At 36.6% G+C, this 23,886-nt stretch overlaps 1 protein-coding gene across 3 annotated transcripts in view; it reads left to right on the forward strand.

Moving 5' to 3' along the window:
• LOC150078647 (thiamine-triphosphatase-like) overlaps positions 1-23,886 on the forward strand; it is a 287,872-nt gene that overhangs the window by 37,528 nt on the left and 226,458 nt on the right. For all 3 annotated transcript variants that reach the window (XM_090383916.1, XM_090383915.1, XM_090383918.1), the window contains exon 2: positions 22,241-22,315. The gene's annotated coding sequence lies outside the window, so the exon portion shown is untranslated. The remainder of the gene's footprint in view (positions 1-22,240; positions 22,316-23,886) is intronic.

Genomic DNA, 23,886 nt, shown 5'->3' on the forward strand with positions numbered 1-23,886 from the left:
TTACTGGCGGATACCCAAATGAATCGGAGGCTTCATATCTCAGACTGCTTCCTCCCAAACCAAATGCTACCGGAAGTACAGCACCTCGACGCTGACTTCCATAGGTTTTTCAGCAATAAAACATACAGGAAAGAAGTGTTAGCAGCTTGCTCCAATCCCAGAATCGAATAAGAACAAGTTCGTCACCCTCCACACCATCTGCCAAGCTTTACTGTGCCACAACAAAATTTGTTTGGCAGAGAAGTGCCATTCATGTATATTAGATATTTTTATTGTAAATATAACTGTATTGTAGCTTGTAAATATAATTAATACTGCATAATGTGAGGAAGTGTAATGACATGTTGACATTTTTACTTTTTACATTTTTAATTTTACAGTGTGCATTATCTGTTCTGACGTGAGTATTATCTATTAACATAATAGATAAAGCAGTGTGCATTATCTGTTAACTAATTATCTATTCTGATGTGAGCCCCTGGCCTTTGGCCATGACGGGACAGTTGCAACTTCACTTAAATCTATGTACATTGTATTCATTTAGTTGCAATAAAGATTCTCTCTCTCTCTCTCTCTCTCTCTCTCTCTCTCTCTCTCTCTCTCTCTCTCTCTCTCTCTCTCTCTCTCTCTCTCTCTCTCTCTCATTTGGCTGGTTCAGAAATTTCTCTGTAGACACTATACAGTCTGGATGGTATTCTTCACCACGTCTACGGCGAATCGTTTGTCTCCCATCAGAGCCATGCAGATTGAATTTCTTCTCATCCAAGAAAATAACTGACTTCCACTGCTTGGGGGTCCATTTGACATGTTCCTTACACCAAATTAATTGGGCCCTTTTTCATTTTTTGTGTGAGGAGGGGCTTCTTCTTAGGACAAAGGGCTAGAAGTCCATTTTTGAAGAGGCATCTTGTGACTTTTACTGCACTTGCTTCCTGTATGTTCTTCCAATTCTCTTTTTAGCTCAGACGAAGAAGCTTTATGGTTTTTAAGGCATAAGCACTTCAAAACACAGTCGTGTTTTGGCATAGAGACTTGTTTGCTTCCAGTTCCTTTTTTCTATCAGCAGAATCAGCATTCTTGAGTTTGGAAAGAAATCTACTCATTGTCGACTGATTACAAGACACTCTATAAGCAATATGATGGGAAGAACACCCTTCCTCATGTAAAGCAACAGTAGCACTCTTTCTTCGTGGTGCCAACTATATGTAACTCGGCATCCTGACACAAGCAAGGAATGACTGCTACTCTTGCAGAGTGTGCTTATATAGCTGAAAGTAACAGCTGATGCAATATTATGTCATCACCTACTCCTGTCAATCTTATCTGATGCAATCTGTAAGAAATATTACCATATACTTACGTTATTCGGACAACAATTACAGTTTTAAGGGGTGATGCACTTTCTTTGAACACCAGTGTATATTTACATTATTACTTATATGCTTTATGACCTCTAGAGGAGTTCTACAATTCATATAATTATGTTAATTAATATAATTAATAATGTTATATTTTATATAAATGATTAATAGTATATATATTTTTTACACTTCACCTGCACTTCACTTCAGCCTCATTTACTCAGGTAAATGAGGCTGAACATGCCAGTGTTTATTATTATTATTATTGTTGTTATTTTTTAGCATCAACCTTCTCAATTTATGATGTTCAGCAGTAGATTAAGTCATAGTTCCACTTCAGTTGCCATCTCATTTAGGAATTTGTCATTCAAGCATGCTCCATTAGTGGATCTGGCAAAGATTATCCTTCCACCTCTCAACATTAAACTTGACCAAATGAAGAGTTTTATGAAAGAGATGGGTAAGGTGTATTCAAGAGAATTCCATTACTTAAGTGAGAAATTTCCAGATGAGTGCTGCAAAAGTGAAGGAAGGAATCTTTGTGGGATCTGAAATCAAGAGTTTCTTTGCACGATGAAAGCTATGAAAAATGCCTCAGTATATTAGAACTAAAAGCATGGCAGGCTTTCAAATAGCTTTATGAAAACTTTTTGTAACTGTGAGTCTCCTGCATACATACATACATACATATATGGAGTCGGAAACTGATCAATGCATATAAAGAAATACGATGTCATTTATTGCTGAAATTTCCTTTCTTACCTTCACATTTAGTTTTATATAATAAATAAATAAATTTCCTGTTTATACTCCGGCACGACAATCAAGTCAGTAGAGTTTACAATAAATTGTCAGTACAAATATATTTATTGTATTTAGTAGTCACGGGTTTGAACCCCGGTCTACTCAAAGAACGCGTGCTATGCACTCTCGCTCCTGACCACTCGGCTACATCAGGCCTAAAAACCTTGCAGAAGTGACAAGCAGGAAGAATGATTCCCTCAAGACATTAAGTCAATGGAAAATTGCTACCAATGCTTTTGGAACGAATGTTTGTTTATTGGCAGACTACTGCTGGATGCTATACCATGATATTCCAGATGAAGCATACCATAGGAAATCATCTGGGCAATCTTTTCACTTATACATATCTTTTTAGTAGTGTACTGTATTATTTTAACTATGTGTTTAACTATGTACTTCTGGAATCAATGTTTATTGACAGACTACTGTTGGATGCTGTACCACGACATTTTAGACAAAGTGTACCAAAGGAAATCATTTGCACAATCTTTTCATTGTATATATCTTTTTCTTTTTTTTTTTTACAGTAGTGAGCTGTATTATTTTAACTATGTGTGTAATGTGTATTAGGTTTAAACTGTAAAAGTGATAAAAATGTAATTGTAATGAGTCTTGTTTTGTAATGAAATAATCTTGATTAACCTATACTGTTATCACTATCAGTGGTACTGTATTATAAAAGCTACACATATCAGGAAAGAACCACACAAGTATTTGAAATCAATGTAAAACTGGTTTATAAAAGGTTTAAATCTTTGGTTAAACAAAAAAAGTTTCATTTGTTGGCCAGTGTAATTATTTAAATGTTGTTTTTGTTTTTATTTGTTAGTACCATTTCAGCAAATTTATCATAATTTATATTCAGGCTGATATGTGAAATGTATTATTGCATCGTGTTCTGTACTATTGTAGTGGCTTCTACGTTAATTTTTGTTGTTGACACTGATTGATCTGAAGGTACAAAAAATTTGATGTCATCAGCAGATTAAAACTTGTGGTGAGTCAGGAAAGGTTCAAGGGTAGTGGTAACAGTAAAGATGAACAACACCTCCTTAAAGTATGCCCCATGATAGAATATATTCTCATTTAAACTGGAATTCTGGACAACATGCAGGTTTTTTGGTGTTCTTGATGGTATTCAGGATAGTGTCTTGTATCTTAGAGCAGGTGAGGAAATATCAATTATGGCTTTAATGTTATTTTATCAAATATCACAATATTTGGGATTTTTCTCTAGTATCTGCTTTATCCTAATCAAGGTGTTGTCTAGTAGGTTTGTGACGGTAAATTTTTAGGTATTAGGTGTGTAGATATTAGGGCTTATGAGAAAAGCAATGCTCTGTAAGTATGGGAGAAAGACTTTCTCAAAATCTTTGAGGGGAGCACATCCTGTTGATATTGATCTAAAGTCACATGGTGTTTTTTGGTTGGAGTTCTTGAATTTTGGGATCGGCTTGACCTATCTCTTCAGATTGTTGGGATTATTCCTGTATCCAAAATGCTCTGAAAAAGGGTTACATGGACATCAAATACCTGGGAGTTACATATTTTAAAGATTAAAATTAGAAACTTGTCCAGTTCTTCTGTAGAGCATAGTTGGGTATGCTATTTATTGCCTGCGTAATACTTTCTTTCTTTACTGTAATCGTCACCACCAAATACGGCGGATGTGGAAAGGTCAGAGAATGACCACCGCATATTCCCGGAGCAATATGGCCTTAGTTGCTAATGCTCCTAAAAACCAAATAACAAACAAACTTTACTGTAATGTTGCTTAACTGCAGTTTATTATATAAAAAATTTGATCGACTATAATCTTAAGTATTTATTCAAGAGGATCAAGTTGTTCGCTTCCAAAATTGTGTTGCTAGCCTGAGGTTTCTGAAAGGTGAGTGATGTCGAATTCTATAAAAAAATTTTCTTCCATTTTCTGCTTGCTTATTCTTTTTGATTGTTTTACTATTCTTGCAGCTTTCACATATTAGGCCTGTCTCTTCAGCTTTAGGAAGGCTGCCTTCTTTTTATATTAGACATGTTCTTGTAAGGCACCATGCCTTTGCCAGTTTCTAAAGGCTTTTTTTGTTTTGCACAAAATATTATTTTTTTAACTGTTTTTTAACAGTGCTTTGTGTATTTGAATAAGACATAAAAATAAATAAATACTCTTTATTGTACAATGATATAAACTGAACAGTACTGTCATACAATTCTTTTCCAGCCAGAAGGCTAGCGGTTAACAGTAAAAAGTTGTTTAATAATAAGCAAAAAAAAAATGATGGAAGAAAGTAAGCTTTATACAACTTTGGCCAAAAAAAAAAATCCACATCACCTGTCAATCCTCTCCAACGGTTTGTCTGGTTCTTGAATTTATTCAAACTATCCACTTCCACTATGCAGAAGTTTGTTCCAACAATCAATCACCTCCCGGCTCAAGGGAAACTTACATACATCTATTCTGCAACCATCCTTCCTCAGTTTGAATGTATGCTCCCTCATGCATGTAGTCCGAGCAAGAGGAAGAATCCCATCAGCAGTGAGCTTGCCCAATCCATTCCAAGTCTCAATCACATATCTTTGCAGGTACCTAGTCTCTAAATGCTGGATTTTACAGAACAAAAGCCTTTCTTGATAAGAACACCCCTTTGTTCCCCTCACCATCTCTTCACCCATTTCAGCAGCTCTACATCCTTCCTATATGCAGTACTCAAGGTGTGGCCTGACCATCGCCATTATATAATGGATTAATCACCTCCTTATCTCTGCTAGTAAAATTTCTGTATAACATTGACAAAACCCCCATGAGCTAGCCTGTCTGCACTCTGCTCAGAGAAATCCATATCTCACTGTATAATTATCCCAAGGTCTTTTTCATTTTCCACTACACTGTGTACCACAAAGTACAAATTCAAGGCATTGCATATGGGTAGCAGTAATCTGGGATTACTGCTACCCGTATGAGGAAATGCAATGCAGTGCGTTGCATTTCTGAATATTAAAACTTCGATTACCATTTCTCAGCCCATCTGCCTAATTTTTGTAGTTATTGTTGCAGTAGAATACCTTATTATTACCCTCGTGAGTAGCACAGTTATTCGAATTGCTGTCCTCCTCACACCGAGCGGAAAAGACCTGAGTTCAAGTTCTGTTGATGATGTGAGCAGTTTTTATGTGCCTTTTTAAAGTAGCTGAGTTAGTCAGTCTCATGTTTTTCATCCAGCATACAAAAATCAACCACGGAACACACAGCAATTTACAAACAGTATATACAGGGTAATATGGCCTTAGTCGCTGCTGCTCCTAAAACCCTATTACAACACAACCTTAATTATTGTCATTAAGCTTGATATGCCTTCATCAATATCATTAATAAATATAGAAAATAACAGCAGCTCCAGCACCAAACCATTGGAAGAGACCACTAATAACATGAGTCCGTGAAGAGCAGTGTCTATTGATAACCACTCTGTCTTCTCCCACTCAACAGTAACTTCCCTTAAGGCTTTGGCCAAAACTGCAGTTTTGGCCAAATACCGCACACAAAATACTGCTGTTCCAATTTGAACAGCATTATTTTGTGTGCAACAATATCAAAAGCTTTATTGAAATTCAAGTACAGTATATATCGAAATAATTTTTTTGCATCTACTTTCTTTGTTACTGCATCATAGTCCAATCAAATTGGTCGGACAAGATCACCCTTAACTTACAATAATCAAATGTACAAATAAAGTAACGGTGAGAATTATAACACAGTGGCCCTTTTTAGAAATCAGGAATGAAAAATACAATGAATATTCCTGTTGCCTAAGAATTATGTAGTACAGAAATGTAAACTACAAGTTTCAAACAGTCAAGTGCATCAGGTTCTAGAGGCATAACATAACTGAGTGGTCAGGAGCGAGAGTGCAGTAATACACGCTCTTTAAGTTGACCGTAGTTCAGGCTCACATGACTGCTAAATACAGTTAACAATTGCATTCATGATTTATTGTAAACTTCTGATAAGTTTGTTTGTTATTTGGAGCATTAGCAACTAAGGCCATATTGCTCCGAGGATATGTGGTGGTCATTCCCTGACCTTTCCGTATCCTCCGTATTTGGTGGTCACAGGCTCGAACCCCGGTCTAATCAAGAAGCATGTGCTACGCACTGCTGCTTCTGCCCACCTGGCTATGGAGGCGCCCTTCGATAAGTAGTCATGCTGGAGAACAAACAAGAACGTTTTTTGAATTGCAGCCAGAATAAAATGAAGGATTTCATATTTTTTAATAAAGACAAAATGGTCGGAGAGAAATTGTTTTTAAAATGAATCCATTATCATCCATCAAAACCTGCACTTATCTGTCACAGCAACAGACTGCTATGACCACTGCTCCCAGATGTTTTGTTCAGAGATGATGCAGGCAAAAATTTTCATTGTGAAGATGATTCTTCTCTGCTGAGTGGTTGTGGGTAATCTACTCAGGTTAAGCTGTTGAGTTATAATCATAGCATATTGTTGGGAAGGGAGGCAAAATTTCATTGATGCCCATTTAAGCAGCCAGAATTCTGTTAAGTAGATTGTTTTTTCACTCTTGGGAGCCATGTAGTCCCAGATTTTGCTGCCATAGAGGGCTGCTGGATAGAGGGCACTAATGAAGTTTTCTACTGTGGAAATATCTTTAACGCAAAGAAATTATTTTGTGAGCCAGCAAAGCTTTGCAAACTCCAGCAGCAAGGGTACCTTGGTATTCATGGATGGAAACTTCCATGACTTGGGTCAAAAATAACCCAAGGTCTGTGTGAGTAAGCCAGTTTGGGATGACTCTTCCCACAGTGAGGATCTGAAGATTAGTTGGATCCAGTTTCAGAGAGTAGATAAGTTGTGCTTATTTCTCTGGATTTATGGAGAAGCCAAATGAAGACAGATAGTTTCAAGGTCATCAAGCTTGTTATTAATCAGGCTGGAAGTTTCCAGTTAGGAAGAACTGCACTCTGTGTGAGCATTTTTGAATCATCGGTGTATGTAATATCACTGTGCACATGAGTAAATAGGATGACTGCAACCGTTGAATAACAGACAAGAGAGGACCCTGCTTTGTGGAACACTACCATTAATTGTTCTGGTTCATTAATAGTCCTCAAGTTTGGCATTTGGAATTCTCACGTGACAACTAACCAATTGGGATACTGTACTGGGGAATAAATTTTTACATAATTTATTTATTCATTTTCTGTAGTTTTTATGCTATACACAGTAAAATGGAATAAAATGTATATACATATTTTTCTGGTGCTCCACCTAAATCATGGAATACTTTGTGGTGCTCCGTGGTCTACTAAAGATTCAGAAACGCTGAACTAAGCTATTCTCCCAAGATTTTCCAGGGCTCAGAACAGTCACCTCTTTTCAGGCACTGTTCTGTTATCAAGTTCCTTAAAGCAACCAGAGGTATACTTATATAATTGTTAATGTTTGCTACATATCCTCACAGCACATTAACTTTTTTAGTCCTAAGTCGTGTATTAAAAATTTTTTAAGCTTTTTTAGTTAATTTTAAAGTAAGTTTTCAATACTAAGGAAGAGGCTGAAGAAGACTCCATAATACTTGGTCTTTCAAAATAGCTCTATATTTCTCCATAAATTCTATACAATTAAGAATGCAATTATGCATTTTCATTCATTTATTAAGAACAATACTTTTGTAAAATGAGTCAAAAACTGACAATGCAGAAATATATAAATATCCACACAGTAACCAAATTACTACCCATAAAACAATAAACATAGTAATCAATAAATTACTGTTTATTATTATATATTATTGCTCATAAAACACTAATATACAATTCACAACATCACCTGCTAACAAATTAGTGTAGTATTGAGCTTCTATTATTTGTGAGTATTAATAAAACCTATCTGTTAAGAATTTTTACATGGTATAATAGCATTTTTTATTACTATATATCAACATATATAGTATAAACTTTACCATATGGATAGAAACCACATAACATTCTTTCACAATAATATATATTTTTAGTATAAACAATTAATAACCCCAGGGGCTCACATCTGGTGAGTATGGGCTTGGCACACCCAGGGTCCTCAGCTGGATATTATCATTCTTCTCTTTCTTGGTGATTTCCTTCTACTTCTCTCTCTCTCTCTCTCTCTCTCTCTCTCACACACACACACACACACACACACACAGGGTAACTCAGAAATTTTTTTTTTGGCTGGTGCAGCATAAGCCTCAGGCTTCCTTGCACCACATGGCTAATAATAATAATAATAATAATAATAATACAATGTCAGTTAATTTAATAAAGTATAATGTAATTTAAAATAGGAAAAATCTACTTGATACCTTAGAATATCATAGGATTTTCAGGTATCCAGACCAGCATTATTTAAAATATGTATGGCTTGTCAGTACATGTAATTGGTCTAAATAACAACAGTAAACACACTGACTTACCTCTATGGCTTCTAGAACAATTCAAGATTCATTTGTGAAATTAGGATAAATCAGTCAGTACATTCATTTATATTGTCAAAAAATATTGATATCCATTAAATCTTTTAAAATAGTGTTTTTGTTGCCAAAGCCAAATAATTATAATTAGCAAGAAGGCCTCATGTGTTGGGAATAAGTATATCATAAAATAAATCTTGTTATACCTGACAACACTTAAGGAGAAGCTTTAATAAAAATTTTATGGAATTAATAAAATAATAAAATTCAATAATATACTAATAATTTAACAAAATAACTAAAAATACATTAAGAACATTTCCATAAAGTAGCTTTTAGAGCAATATGCTCCTTTATCAGATTTAATCCAGCAGGAGTTACACGGGATCTATTCTATGTGACCCCTGAGGTGACTCTTGCAAAAAATATACGATTTTTTTTTTTTTTTGGTTGAAAATTAATGACAAAATCTTTCTCTGCCTTCTTAAATATATATACAATACCTAGTTTTACCCTGGCTGTATTTTAAATGATATTTTACATTTTTCACAGAGTAATTGTGTGAAAGAACCTGACAGGTCCCAGTACTTCGGTTTATTTAATTTTTAGTATTCTCTGGCTTGCCACCCATTGCAGGTAACACTCCTGTTTTTTGATCTAGTCAAATGATTGCCATTCTAGCTTGTCCAATTTTGTTTCCCAAAAGTGGCATTATTAGTTTAAACTGTTTCCTAGAAGTGGCATTGTTAGTTTAATCCATTTCCTAGAAGGAGAATTATTAGTTTAATCAGTTTCCTATAAATAATAACAAATAGAATGTAATGGATTAAAAGAAAAATAGTGTCCATGTCATTCTAATTCAAGGAAACAGACCAGATATGCTTTGTAACCTCACTGATTTTCTAAATGAAAGGATAGCCTCATCCTTCGGAGGATTATTTCAGGTATTTTCTAGAATAATTAACTGAAAACATATAATCAGAAAAAATGCATCAAAATGTTAAAAATGTTTGCTCTTTTGCCCCTCTCATTTGTAATTATTTTTGTGAAGTGCTTCACCTGATGAGAAATACTCAGTCTGTTTCTTCAGTGTTATTTTTTATGTAAATGTACCAAATCTTTTTATATGGTAATTCAGATTATAATAATTTTATATTTCATTTATTACATAAAAATGGTTTTATTTATCATTTAATTTATTTATTTCTCAAAACATATATTATGGATAATATCTTCAGTTGCAGTATGTGAGTACTGGAATAAATACAATAATGCAAGAAGGAAAAAAAAACAATACAGTAATGCAAGAAGTTAGTATAAAACATAAGAAACAATATACACTATATGTTGCTTATTGTAATCACAGATGTTATCATTAATATAATGCTGTCACTTTTACGAAGTCCTGAGTAATACATATATATACATATACTAATACATAAAAAAAAAAAAAAAAACAACATTTATTGTTATCAGTGCTTCAGTTTATTTTATCACTTTTATACTTTACTGTAGTTTATGCATGTACAATAGAAATGATTATGTAACATTCTTGAACTCTGATAAATTGCATGTCCAGTTATTGCTGTTGCTTTGTACAGTTCATATGGTTGTCAATGTTATTACTCTAGGAAAGAAAGTAATGTATATGTACTACTACCAATCTCTTTTACAATAGAGCATTAACCCTTTTCCAGTTCTTGATTTTAAGTTTGGAGTTCCAAAATCAAACAAGCAAAAATCACTTAAAATGTAGCTAGGAATATTCTGCCAGTGTTCCTGGGCAGAATTCCTAGCTAAAGTAGATGAGATAAGAAGAAATTACCAAACATTATTATATAATCCTGTAAATGAATATCAGAGATTTTACGACTATTTGTTTTGCTTCAGAAAATACAACATACTTTTGTATATTAGTCAGTGTTTGGAACCTTAAAAAATGGTATAAAATTTTATATAATCGACATATGTTTCAGTAGAAACTCCTATTGAATTCAAGATTTATACAAAAATTGACCATCACTTTGTATAAGGCAATGGTCAAACCACACCTTGAATACGGCATACTGGAGGCCTCATTTTAGGAAGCACATAGAGCTGCTGAAACAAGTACACAGAAGGGCAACAAGATTGGTGAGGGGAGCAAACCAACCACCGACTGGCTAAAGGCAAATTTCTGGACATCTATCCTACAACTGTCTTTCCTCAATTTGAATTTATATCCCCTCAGGTGATTAATCTGGGTAAGAGGAAGAATACCATCAGCATTGAGCTTCCTCACACCATTTAAGGCCTTATACACCTCAATCAGATCACCTCACAGTTGCCTAATCTCCAGACAGAGTAATTTGCAAAAGTTAAGCCTTTCCTTGTAAGAGCAGCCCTTTGTTCCATTCACTCATCTTGTTCCTCTTCTCTGTACTCATTCCAGCAGCTCAATATCCTTCCTATAATGATGCCTCCAAACCTGTATATAGTACTCAAGGTGTGGCTTGACCATTGCCTTATAAAAGGGGATAATCACCTCCTTATCCCTGCTAGAAAAATTCCTCTATATCATTGACAAGACACCATGGGCTACTCTTGCAGACTGCCTGCACTGCTCAGAAAATTTCCTATCTGACTGCACAATTACCCCCAGGTCCTTTTGATTCTCTGCCACCCTGAGTGTAGTACCACACAGTTGATACGTTACTCTGGGGTTACTGCTACTCATATGTACATTTGTCAATGTTAAACTTCAGTTGCCACCTCTCAGCCCATCTGTTCAACTTTTCTAGATCCCATTTCAGTAGCGTACTGTTATTAGTGTTGTTAACAACACTGCCAACCTTCGTATCATCTGGAAACTTAGACATTAACCCTCATATTCCTTCATGAATATCATTAATAAATACAGAAAACAACAATGGACCCAACACTGAACCCTGGGGGAATCCACTAATAACTTTAGTTCATGAAGAGCAGTGTTCATTGATTACCACTCTGTCCAGTTCCTTTGTGATCACATCATAGTACCCAATCAAATTGGTCAGGCAAGACTTTTCCTTAACAAACCCATGCTATGTCTGAACTATAACTGAAGTCTTGTCTAGGTGATCCTGCAGTGCTTCTTTGACCAGTGCCTCCATTAATTTCTCCAGAACAGAAGTTAAACTAACAGATCTGTAATTACTTGTGTCGCCCTTTGATCCTCCTTTGTGAATTGGGGTCATATTTGCACATCTCTAGTCCATGGGTGCCTCCCCTGAGTCCCTTGAGGAAGCTCTCATAATTATGGCTAATGGTTTGCTTACTTCCTTTGCTGCCTCCTTTAATATAACTGGATAGATCCCATCCACCCCAGGTGCTGTTCTTATGTTTTTCTTCAACACTTTCTGCTCCACTTTGCTCTCAGTCACTACAAAATCATTTAGCTCATTTTTTTTAATACACTTCTGGCATTCCTCTCCCCGAATAATTCCTCATGTGTAAATGTAGATGCAAAATACTTATTCAGTTAGCTAGCTACCTGAGTAGGATCATTAATAGTTGAACCATTGATATCAAGTGGGCCAATCTGGTTCATCCCCTTCCTTCTAGAGTCTACATAAGTAAAGAACTCTTTGCTGTTTTTCTTTGCATCCTTTGCCAAAGATTTCTCTTAATCTGCCTTTGCCTGCCGAACATCCTTTGTGACTTCATTACAGACCAGCTTATATCTACTATAGGCTTCTATGTCACCTGTTAATAGTAGTAGTAGTGGCATGTGATGCAAAAAAAGCAAGCGTATTATGCATCAGCCAAAAAAAAAAAAAAAAAAATTACAAAACAATCCCCTCTAAATATTTGTCCAGTTCCTCCTTAAATTTATTTAACCTAGCAACTTCCACAACGACAGATGGAAGTTTGTTCCAGCAATTAACCACCTGCTGGCTAAAGGCAAATTTCCGCACATCTATTCTCCATCTGTCCTTCCTCAATTTCAATTTATGCCCCCTTAGGTTCGTAATCTGAACAAGTGGAAGAATCCCATCAGAATTCAGCGTGCTCAACCCATTCAAGGCCTTATACACCTCAATCAGATCACTTTGCAGGTGCCTAGTATCCAACTGCTGCAATTTGCAAAACTTAAGCACCCTGCTAACTTATACAGAGGGACAATCACCTCCTTTTCCTTGCTAACATAATTTATATGTATCCCATGCATTTTTCTTCTCTGCCTCATGTCCCATTAGTTCATCTGACATCAATGTAGGCCTAACCCTTGAACAATATTTCTTAGTTGGTATGGAAAGCCTAGTAGTTTCCAAGATTAATTCTTTGAATGCTTCCCATTTAGAATTTGCTGTTGGTAACATCATCAGTTGGTTCCACTGTATAGAATTTAAATACTGTCTCAGACCACTGTAGTCACCTTTACAAAAGCAAAAACAATGAGACTTGGTAAGAGTAAAGGGTTGCTCTTACCAAGAAAGGTTTAATTGCTGCAAATTGCAGTGTCTGGGATTAGACACCTGCGAGGTTATTTGATTGAGGTGTGTAAGGCCTGGAATGTTTCAGGAAGCTCAATGCTGATGGAATTCTTCCTCTTGCTCAGATTACACACCTGAGGGGATGTAAATTGAAATTGAGGAAAAAATCAGTTGAAGAGTAGATGTGCAGAAATTTGCTTTTAGCCAGTGGGTGGTTGATTGCTGAAACAAACTTCCATCTGTCATGAAAACTGATAGCATAAATAAATTCAAGGAAGAACTGGACAAACGTTTGGAGCGAATGGGCAGATGAAATGGTAAGTTTTTTTTTTTTTTTTTTTTGCTGATTCTGTATAAGCTTGCTTTCTTCCATCATCGTGCAAACAAACTTCCATCTGTCATCGTTGTAGTTTATATTATCCTTTAGATCACAAATGTCAGATTTGAGATCTGATGGCATGTATTTGAGAACATAATGCCATCAGATTCCAAATGTAAATCTTTAAATGTGGGAGGTTATAATGTGAAGAACAAGCAGAGCATTGTGTACTTTAACAACATTACTTCAGCTGTAAGGCCAGTATCCGATGGACCCGAACTATCAAGTACCACCTTCATCAGTACAGAACAAAAGTGTATCATTAATGTGATCCCAAGGTCCCCTCCACACTTTGGGAATGACTGAACATCATGGCCTTTTTTTTTTTTTTTCCACAATCACAAGCCCACCACACACATATGCAGCATACTTTATGGAGGTGCAACTTTTATCTTTGTCACCTAATTTAATTCCAAAATATACATTTTCCACAAATGATGTTATTTCCTGCCTTTGTCTTTCTGCACCATATTTACAGCAGATGTAACAAATACACTCAGTGATCACTGAATTATGACCACCTATTAGATATCTGAAGACGTCCTTAGGGTTCTGCAGCCATGCTGCCTGCAAGGCTTTTGAGAGTGTCAGAATAGATAACAGTTGTGTGTCCATACACTTCACTTCCCATTCCAAAACATCCCACAGGTGTTTGTTTGGATTGAGGTCGGACAAATTTGGAGGCCAATCACGATGGGTTTTATCTTCACTGTGTTCTTTGAACCACTCATGCACAGTGTTAGCCTGATATCACTGCACATTATTGTCCTGGAAGATCCTGTTTCCGTCCAACATGGCCAGGTGCACGTGGTCTCCTAAGAGCTGCCAGTAGACCTCACCAGTGAAATTTTGGTCCATATGCACCAGGGATTCTAGTTCTTACCAGCAAACACGCTTCATATTAAGTAACTACCACCACCACCTGCCTGGATAGTGGGCACCATGTGCGATGGGTCCGTGGACTCATTGCTTGCACACCACACACACACACACACACACACACACAAAGGCATCCATCAGTGTTGCACCAGGTATTTGGATTTATCCGAACCATCACACTCATTTCCAATCCTCCAGTGTTCAAACAGTGTGCCATTGATACCACAGCATTCTCCTTCAATGATGATTAGCAGTGAGTAGAGGGCATCTCTTGGGTTGTCTGCTGTGGAACTCCATACATCTGAGTGTGTGGCACATCATCATTTGGAATATTGTTCTTGTGTTCTCCATACTGTATTGCAATGTCAACTATGCACAGTAACCTGCTATTGAGCCTGTACAACATGCTGCACCCTTCACTCACCACGACTTTAAATCTGACTGTTAAAGATATTCTCATTGATTGTCCCTACCATAAACAAAACAGAACTTCAACTCTGCTATCACTGGTTAATCTTCGTAAACCAATAACGAGAATCTGATTGGTGACAAAGCAAATCTTTCCAAATTTTTTAATTTCCTCAAGAAAACTGGAGTTTTTAATCTTTTTTGATTACAAAATATCTGATTTCTTTATATAATAAATGAATAGGCACATTATAGCCAAAGCAGCTTATGTGTCATTAAACCCCCACAACAATAGCAAAACTCACCATGAACCTTGCATAAGTGTTTCAGTTCTGTCAGCAGGAGGTAGTTTGATCCATCCAACACCATTTTTTGTACACTTTAACCACAGTGGGCCATGAGCGACCAACAAGATGTGCTATTTCTGATATGGAAGCACCTGATGCATGAGTTCCCACAATCATGCCCTTTTGAAACTGTGATATTTTTACTACATTCCATAACTGCTACTTTATCACTTTGACTTGAATAACCAGATTCAAAGTAGTACTGCTCTAGGGTACAAAGCTGTAGACAGATTTTTATACTGCAGCTATGCAGCATAGTCCATTACAAATGGGGTGGTCATTATTCAATGATCACTGAGTGTATATTTGGATTGTTACCAAACATCATGGTGTTCCTGAGTATTTTTATTGCTAATTCTCAAAATTCAAACTGTTTACTTATGTGTACAGCTGGCTAAGCTGAAGAAAGCCAACATGAGAACCTGGGCAAACTTCGGAAAACTTGCCAGACAAATTTGTTTGCTGCTACTGCAGTTTCTCCTTGCATTCTCAGTAAACGGATGATGCATGTTATCAGTAGCGGCAGTAGAAGTCGAGAACGGTATAGTGATTGACATGTAGGTGTGACAGACGATGTAATGATTAGTTTTTTCTCATTATTAAAAGCAGATTATTGGAGTTTGAGTATTTTCACTATGTAAAAAACCATATTACTGATTTCTTTGTACGTTTTTAAGGTTAAGTTTACCTTGAAGTTAACCTTGAAGAATAAGTTAGAAAAAAAGGAAGATGTTTCTTTATTTTTTGTTATATTTCATAACCTGACCTTAAATGTTAGGTTAGGAAATAATACAAAAAGGTTTCCTTACCTAACTTTAAAGGTTAGTTTATGAAATATATAGGAAATATTTTTCCTTATATATCCTAACCTAACCTTAAAGGTTCGGTTAAGAAATAATAGGAAAAGAAAGAAAGATTCTTTATTTATATATACGTATCATAACGCCAATGAATCACTTAATGCTATGATGTTATCGTCTGTCACGCCTACATGTCAATCAGTATATTGTTCTTGACTTCTACTGCCGATACTGATAACATGCACCATCTATTTACTGAGAATTCAGGGAGAAACTGCAGGACCGGCAAACCAGTTTGTCCGGTAAGTTTCCCATGGTTCTCATGTTGGCTTTCTTTACCTTCACCATACAACTTTTTTACAAATAGTAAGAATTGTTTTCTTAGATACACATTCCATGTAGACAAGATATGCAAATATATGCATTGGTAAGCTAATTAAAAGGTAGTGAACTGTAAAGCGAAAGTAATAAGTTAAAAATATAAAGGTGGAAAAATTTAGTAAAACAGTCTAAAGAGAGGGGAAGAAAATTACAAAAAGAAATCCGATGTTTTCTTTGTAATTTTCTTCCCCTCTCTTTAGACTGTTTTACTAAATTTTTTCACCTTTATATTTTTAACTTATTACTTTCGCTTTACAGTTCACTCCCTTTTAATTAGCTTACCAATTCAGCCTATAACGATTTAATTCATCATATTTCACCCCAGGGGCTCACATCTGGTGAGCATGGACTTGGCACACCCAGGGTCCTGAGCTGGATATCATCATTCTTCTCTTTCTTGGTGATTCCTTTCAACGTCTCACACACTCTCTCTCTCTCTCTCTGGGTAACTTGGGAATTTTTTTTTCTGGTACAGCATAAGTCTCAGGCTTCCTTGCACCATATGGCTAAAAATAATAATAATAATATCATTTAGGATATTTCATTCTTTCTATCTCTCGCCTTTCAATACTTCCTTTTTCTTCTATCCTTCTCCTTTTAGTTTTGGCATTTTGTGTAATTTATATCTCCCACACTCTCATTGCAACCACCTCGACATACCCAGAAGTAAGGGTATTGCTGCCCAAGAGAACAAATCTTCCGATAGTCACGATATTTCAAGGGCATCTCCTCGCAAGAGTGAAGTCTCGGCATGCACCACGAATAGCATTAAATGTGCGAAAATGGGTCACAAACTCAAATCTTTCCGCAGCAAAACCAAATTAAAAAGCAAGATTGCAATAACCTCCCCACTCCTAAAAGAAAATAACTTGAATTCTAGTAACTAAACCAAAAATATTAAAGCAGCAGCGAACAGCAGAACATCAGCTACACCCAAACTCCCCAGCTTAATGATGATACGGAAAGGACTAACATTGTTAAAAACTCATGTAGCAAAGAAAGAAAAAGAATTCTGAAGGTGCAGGAGGCTGATCGGAAAAGTAAAACGATAGCAATCCAGCAAATAACTACGAAATTGTGTGAAGCCCTCGGTGCAATCGCTTGCACCCTACAGGAAATAAGTACTGAGCGGTGTCGCTGCACTAATGACTGCAGTGTAGTCACAAAACAAGATGCAGCCACGCAAACAACACCCCTAGAGTCTGGCCAACTGCCTACACAAAATGGAAAGACACACAATAAGAATCCCAATAGGGTGGCTAAAGAAAATGAAAGCTCCCTCGAAACTCTTCTGATAATATCAGATTACTGCCAGTTCCTGAAATCACGTGAGAGTCGAGATGAGAAGAAGAAAAGAAAACCAAGCGACAAACGGCCACAGGAAGTAACCGGAGCCAACCACGTAGTGTACCACACTAATGAGTTGACTCAGTTTCACAAAAGAAACAATGATATTGTACCACACAACAACAGACATGACCAAGCTACTGAACCAAGGATCATCAACCAGGGATGCAACACTAGCAAAGAAACACTAGCAAACAAGCAATTATCAAAGACTCACAGCAGTAAACAGATGCTCGCAGAGAAATATTACATCTCTGTCGCTTTGCCCAGGACCAAGATTTTTGTCTCCTGGTTTGGACCCTCAACAAGCCCCGAATCCATAAAGAGAATGTTTCTTGTGGAACACAATATCCCCATCGAAGTAAAACAGCTTAAAACTAGGCAAACAGGCTACGCCTCATTTCTAATAAGGTGTTCACCCTCTGCCTACAAAAAAGTTCTGGATCCCGACTTCTGCCCCCCCCCCACCCCAGGCATACTTATCAGACCTTTCTCTGAATAAAAAAGGCCATCTCCCAGCAATCCCTACTAACTCATCCTCTACAATAGCAATCACCTATTCCAAAAATCCTCCATCCACGCTCCATATTCAGGGTCTTCTCGCAAAATGTGCACAGTATTGTCAACAAATTGGCCCCTTTGCAATCTCTCCTCCTGCTCGACGAATATGATTTAATCTGTATTCAGGAAACTTGGCTTAACCATGGAAGACAACTTACCCATATGGCCACTCCCCACCGAAATATTTTCTGCCATTGCAAATACAGAAATATTTGCAATGGCAGAGACCACAGATGTAGAGGTGCCGTCTTCATCATATACAAAGACATCCACCACCTTGTGTATGCACAACTCAGCGACTCCCCTGCATTTGAAGCCATTTCTGCAATTTTTAAAGTCAAAGAAGTGAGGGCTGAAGTTGTAGCTGTATATTTACCTACTGACCATAATCCCGACACAAGGGATGAGCTAACTACCTGGATTATAACCCACCTCAAGCCTCACATGCTCACCTTTGTTTTAGGAGATTTCAACATGCCCTCCCCAAGACATAAACCTGTATGAAGGACGTCGTACACTCCTCATCTCTTGGCCTTAGACTAACCCATACGCAGCCTACAAGATGACATCAAAACCTCGACCTCTTATTCTATAACCTCTACTATCTCACTCTCATAATGCAGAATTTTAAGTTTGCATCAGGTCACCTCCCAATTGCCTTTGATTGTGAAAGCCTATGCTCTCCCCGACAACTTGAACAATATGACCATAAAGAATTCCAACTCAAGATCTCATTAAAAGATATGCAACCTCTAATCATCCTACAAAGACTAAGAGATACAGACTGGAAAAAAAATTGCTGCTAACCATCCTGATCAAATGCTTACCAATTTAGCTAACTTGTTAAAAGACATCGCCCGTGAAGGGGCTTCCAGATCCATCCGTTTGTCTTCCAGGACCAAGAACTGGTTTACCAGCAACGCAAAACTTGCCTCCAACTCTATAAAAAACATTGGGCATGCTTCCTATGCATTTGGAGGATGGCACAGAACAACTGGATTGCACACAGAATGAAACTTGGGAAAAGAATCTACACCAACAAGAACCAAAAGCCTCCCATGGCCACTGACATCTTCCTCATATGGGCTAATTTGCTCGAAACTTAGCTCCTGCCTGCCTGCCTTTGATTGTGAAAGCCTATGCTCTCCTCGACAAAACCCTTTATTCGGGTTAATTCACAAGCTAACCAAACATCACTGGATAAAATAGCCATCACAAAGGAATGCTTTACTGAGGTCATCAACAGTCTTACCAACAAGTCTACCACTGGCCCGGATGGATTTCCTGTTTTCATGATTAAACTATGCAGTGTATATATCATAGACCTCTTTGCTTGACGCATTTAGCTGGCATCCTCGAAACAGGAGTTTACCCTGCCATCTGGAACACATTATGTTTCTCCCGTTCCAAAAAAGTCTAACCCAAAATCGCCTAATGACTACAGATCAATTTCCGTAGGATGCACCTTCCTCAAAATCTTGGAAAAAGCCATACTCCCTGCTCTCACCCATCACATGTTCGGCCACAAACCTCCATAGTGTACTACCTGGATGATCCATGATCACCAACCTCATGGACACACTGTTCAGAATTGAAGGTACCTTAAGCAAAAAAGAGAACTGGATATTGTGTTCCTCAACATTAAAGTGGCCTTTGACAATCTGTCCACCCATGTATTATGTGCCGTACTGTGCAACTACTTCAAAATCTCTGGCCACATTCTAGTTCTTCTTAGGAAACTCCTTCAGTCCAGGACCCTATGCATCAGAAATCAGAACCATAATCACTGCATTCTCTGCTCCAGAGGGCTCCCCCAAGGGGGCATTCTCTCTGCCGCCCTCTTTGACACATCTTTAGAACCCTTCCTAGCAAACCATACTAATTTTACCACTTATGCAGATGATATTAAGTTGTTCATCATCGCAAAATGCCCCCAGTCTCTCCAGTCTATTACTGTGAGCTCCAACCAACAGCTATATGAACTGAAAAATTACCTTCATGTGATTGGGCTCTCCATTAACAAAGAGAAAACTTCACAACTCTCTATCACCAAGAAGAAAAATACGAACAATGTGAACATTATAGCGAACTCCCCAGTTAAAAAAAAGTCACCCAATATAAGGATTTGGGTGTTACCTGGGACAAAGACCTCACCTTCTTGCCTTACTTTAATGCCACTCGAATGAAAGTATATTCAGCTTTATGGGCAGTAAAACTGGAGAGCTCCGTCTTCCATAACCCCCACCTTATCATCAAATACATTCTTCGATGCATAATTCCAATTCCTTTATATGCCTCGACTATATGGTCCTCACACCCTCATCATACCAAGCCAGGTTCCTTTCCCTGGAATACTGGATTTTGAAATGGCTAAATAGGGTTGCCGGGCTAACACCTACAATCTCAAAATCTGTTCTGGTCACCAATCTTAATACGCTTCCTTGGAGGTATCACATCATCTCTAGGAACCTTCTTACCCTCTCTCAGCTTCTATCCGGAAAACTGAGCTCACCTGATATATGGGATATCATCGCCAGACTAACACCCCCCCCATACTGGTCGAAGCTGCGTAGCATGTCCTCCCTGGACAACATGTTTCCACATAACTCCTTCCAAATGTTGAATAGATTAGCCATAGACGTTGAGAAGCTCTGCAAGGACAGAACCTACAGATCTTCCATTCTTGCAGACATGTATGCCCTTGTCATACTCTAGGTAGACTCTCTGAAATGCCACGCTATCCATGCTCTGTTGTATCTGAATGTACTTTTATATGTTATATCTTTATGTTGATGTATCTTCTTCAGCGGCTGTTTAAGGCCATATATTATATCTGGGCTCTGTACACAATGCATTTGTCTGTCATTTATATTTAGTCTCTGTATGTAACTCGTGTCCTCTAGCTGCATAGCTGTAAATGGACATTTCTTCAGAAATAAATTGATATTAATAATAATAATAATTCAGCCTATAATTTGATTTAATTCATCATATCATTTAAGATATTTTCATTCTATCTATCTCCCACCTTCAATACTTCCTTTTTCTTCTATCCTTCTCCTTTTATTTTGGCATTTTCTGTAATTTACACCTCCATCTACCTACTTTTCAACAGTTTTATTACTTCTACCACATATATATATATATACTTTTGTATCCTTTGCTGCTGTTTCACATGCTTAGGTACAAGTGTCATATTACTTTTATCACTCAATTAGCTTTTTGTCTCATATTTATCATTTTTTTTATACATACTACACACACACACACACACACACACACACACACACACACACACACACACACACACACACACACATTTATGAGTGGTAATAATTTCTGGAAGTAGTTGATAATTGTATCTGTATGAGTAGAAATGTGTTAAAGTAGGTTATGTAAGAACACCAAGTCCCAAGAGTGTTGGTAAAAGTATAATAATGGAAAAAAAAATTTAGCTGATGTAATAAGTTGAAATGTTCATTCTGCAAGGAGCTGATCCATGAGAAGGGAAAGGAAAAAATGGGAAATTTAAAAAAGGATGCAAATTATGCAAATTTTTCTGTAATGTTAATAAATTGCAGGACCTACATAAAAATTGCTTATTACTATCAGCAGTGTTTTATTCACATAACAAAATTTTCACAATATTAACTATATGTATATCTATGCTGGGTAAGCCATATGATATACAGCATAATTATTATCATATTTAATGTTCTATATCGTTACGTTAATTCTTTCAGCCACTTATATTGTCTTTTCATACGTTTATACTTTCCTTTCTCTTCTCATAGTTTGAAATCTTGCAGGTTGAATATTTCAACGTATTACTTTTGGCTAAATTTATTTTCCATTATTTTACACACACACAAACCCAAGCAAGATAGCAAAATTTTTGAAAAAGACAATTGACCAAATGGATGAACATTTCTCAAATAGAGGATATCTTGCTCTAGCATTGTTTTTAACTTTTATTATTTCACTTTTATAACACATTTGCATTTTCATACTGTTTGGATATTTTTGTATTTTCTCAGGTTAGTTATTTGTGTTTTTAGGGAGAAAAGATAAAAATATGACTGATGATAAAAACTCATAAAGGTGATAGAAATTAGATGCTTCATTCTAAAATGGTAGGTAACTTAGTGAATTCTGTATATAAATAGTTATGTAAATAAATGTTTTCATGTAGTCCATTTGAGAGTTCTCTCACCTGTATCATCACTTCTTTCAAATTAGAGCACTTTCATTCAGGCTATTATATAATGGGGTTGGGGGTAGGAGACTTGCATCTCTGTTCAAAATATTATTCAGTATTACCATTGGTTTGTAATTTCTGGTTTGCCACTTAAGGTATCTTTTCCCTCTTGCTTCTTTGTTACTGTTTGGTTTTTTTTTTTAAATTATGTTTCATTTTTATTGTGAAACATAATTAAAAAATGTATTTATGGTAACAGTCGCTGTTATTTCCCTTCCGTATTTAATTCTGTGATTTCTGGCTGGTTCCATTTCTGTTTATGAATTATCTTTCTTAATCAATCACATGAAGAATTGTTACTCTTCTAGAGGGGGGGGGGTTAAGTGACCCCACATACATGCAGTTGAAAAATAGCAAGGAATAATTCAAATCTGTTTACTTTTTGATGCCACCTTGATTTTCAATCTATTATGAAAACAACTGAAAAATCTAATTTTCATTTGTTTTCATAATAGATTGAAAGTATAAAACAGACCTGCAATTATTATAAACCAGAGCTGCAATGCTCAATAAGTTATATGTTGTATTTCAATATGTAGAAGACTAAGAGAAATTTACCTCAATATGGTCCGTAGAATACTTCAGTATGACACTCTCCAGAATTTAATCAAATATAAAATTACATCAAATGAATTCTCACACCCGCAGCAACACCAATGATTCGACACACCTGGAATCGATGGCTAAGGTTCCCCAACCAGCCCCAAAATACATCAAACCACAAACACACAACTATGAGTAAAAGAAGACATTACAGGAAGGAAAGTTGTATTTTTAAATTTGCTTTAAAATGATTTCAATTTATTTCATTGCCTTAATAATTTTTCACTTGATTTTATTTATGGACATAATTGTCTTCTTTCGCTCATAGTTGGTGGTCAGTGGAGTTTACAATAAATCAATCAATACAAATGTTAATTGTATTTAGCATTCACAGACTGGAACCCCAGTCCACTCAAAGAGCGTGTGGTACTGCACTCGTGCTCCTGACCACTCAGCTACGTCATACTGGACGTCTGTGAACCCCATGTGTCTAACTTAGGGTTAATTGTCTTTTGCATTCTCTCTGAAAGTAGTATTTTTAACACAATCCCTGTATTCTTATATCCTCATTTATGGAATGTTAGTTTTTGATATTTTTTGTATCCCCAAATGATATCTACGCTTAATTGTTTTCCTTTTCATATTTTCCACATTTCTCTTCCAGTACATAGTATTCTTATTGGTGGCGCCTCTGTAACCAGGTGGACAGGAGCAGCAGTGCGTAGCACATGCTTCTTGATTAGACTGGGGTTCGAGCCGGTGACCACCAAATATGGAGGATGCAGAAAGGTCAGGGAATGACTACCGCATATCCCCGGAGCAATATGACCTTAGTTGCTAATGCTCCTAAAAACCAAAATAACAACATAACAAAATTCTTACTGGCAAATCATCATTTATTAT

This window comes from Mastigoproctus giganteus, chromosome 10, assembly GCF_048544385.1.
Source record: "Mastigoproctus giganteus isolate SK-2022 chromosome 10, ASM4854438v1, whole genome shotgun sequence".
NCBI lineage: Eukaryota > Metazoa > Arthropoda > Arachnida > Uropygi > Thelyphonidae > Mastigoproctus > Mastigoproctus giganteus.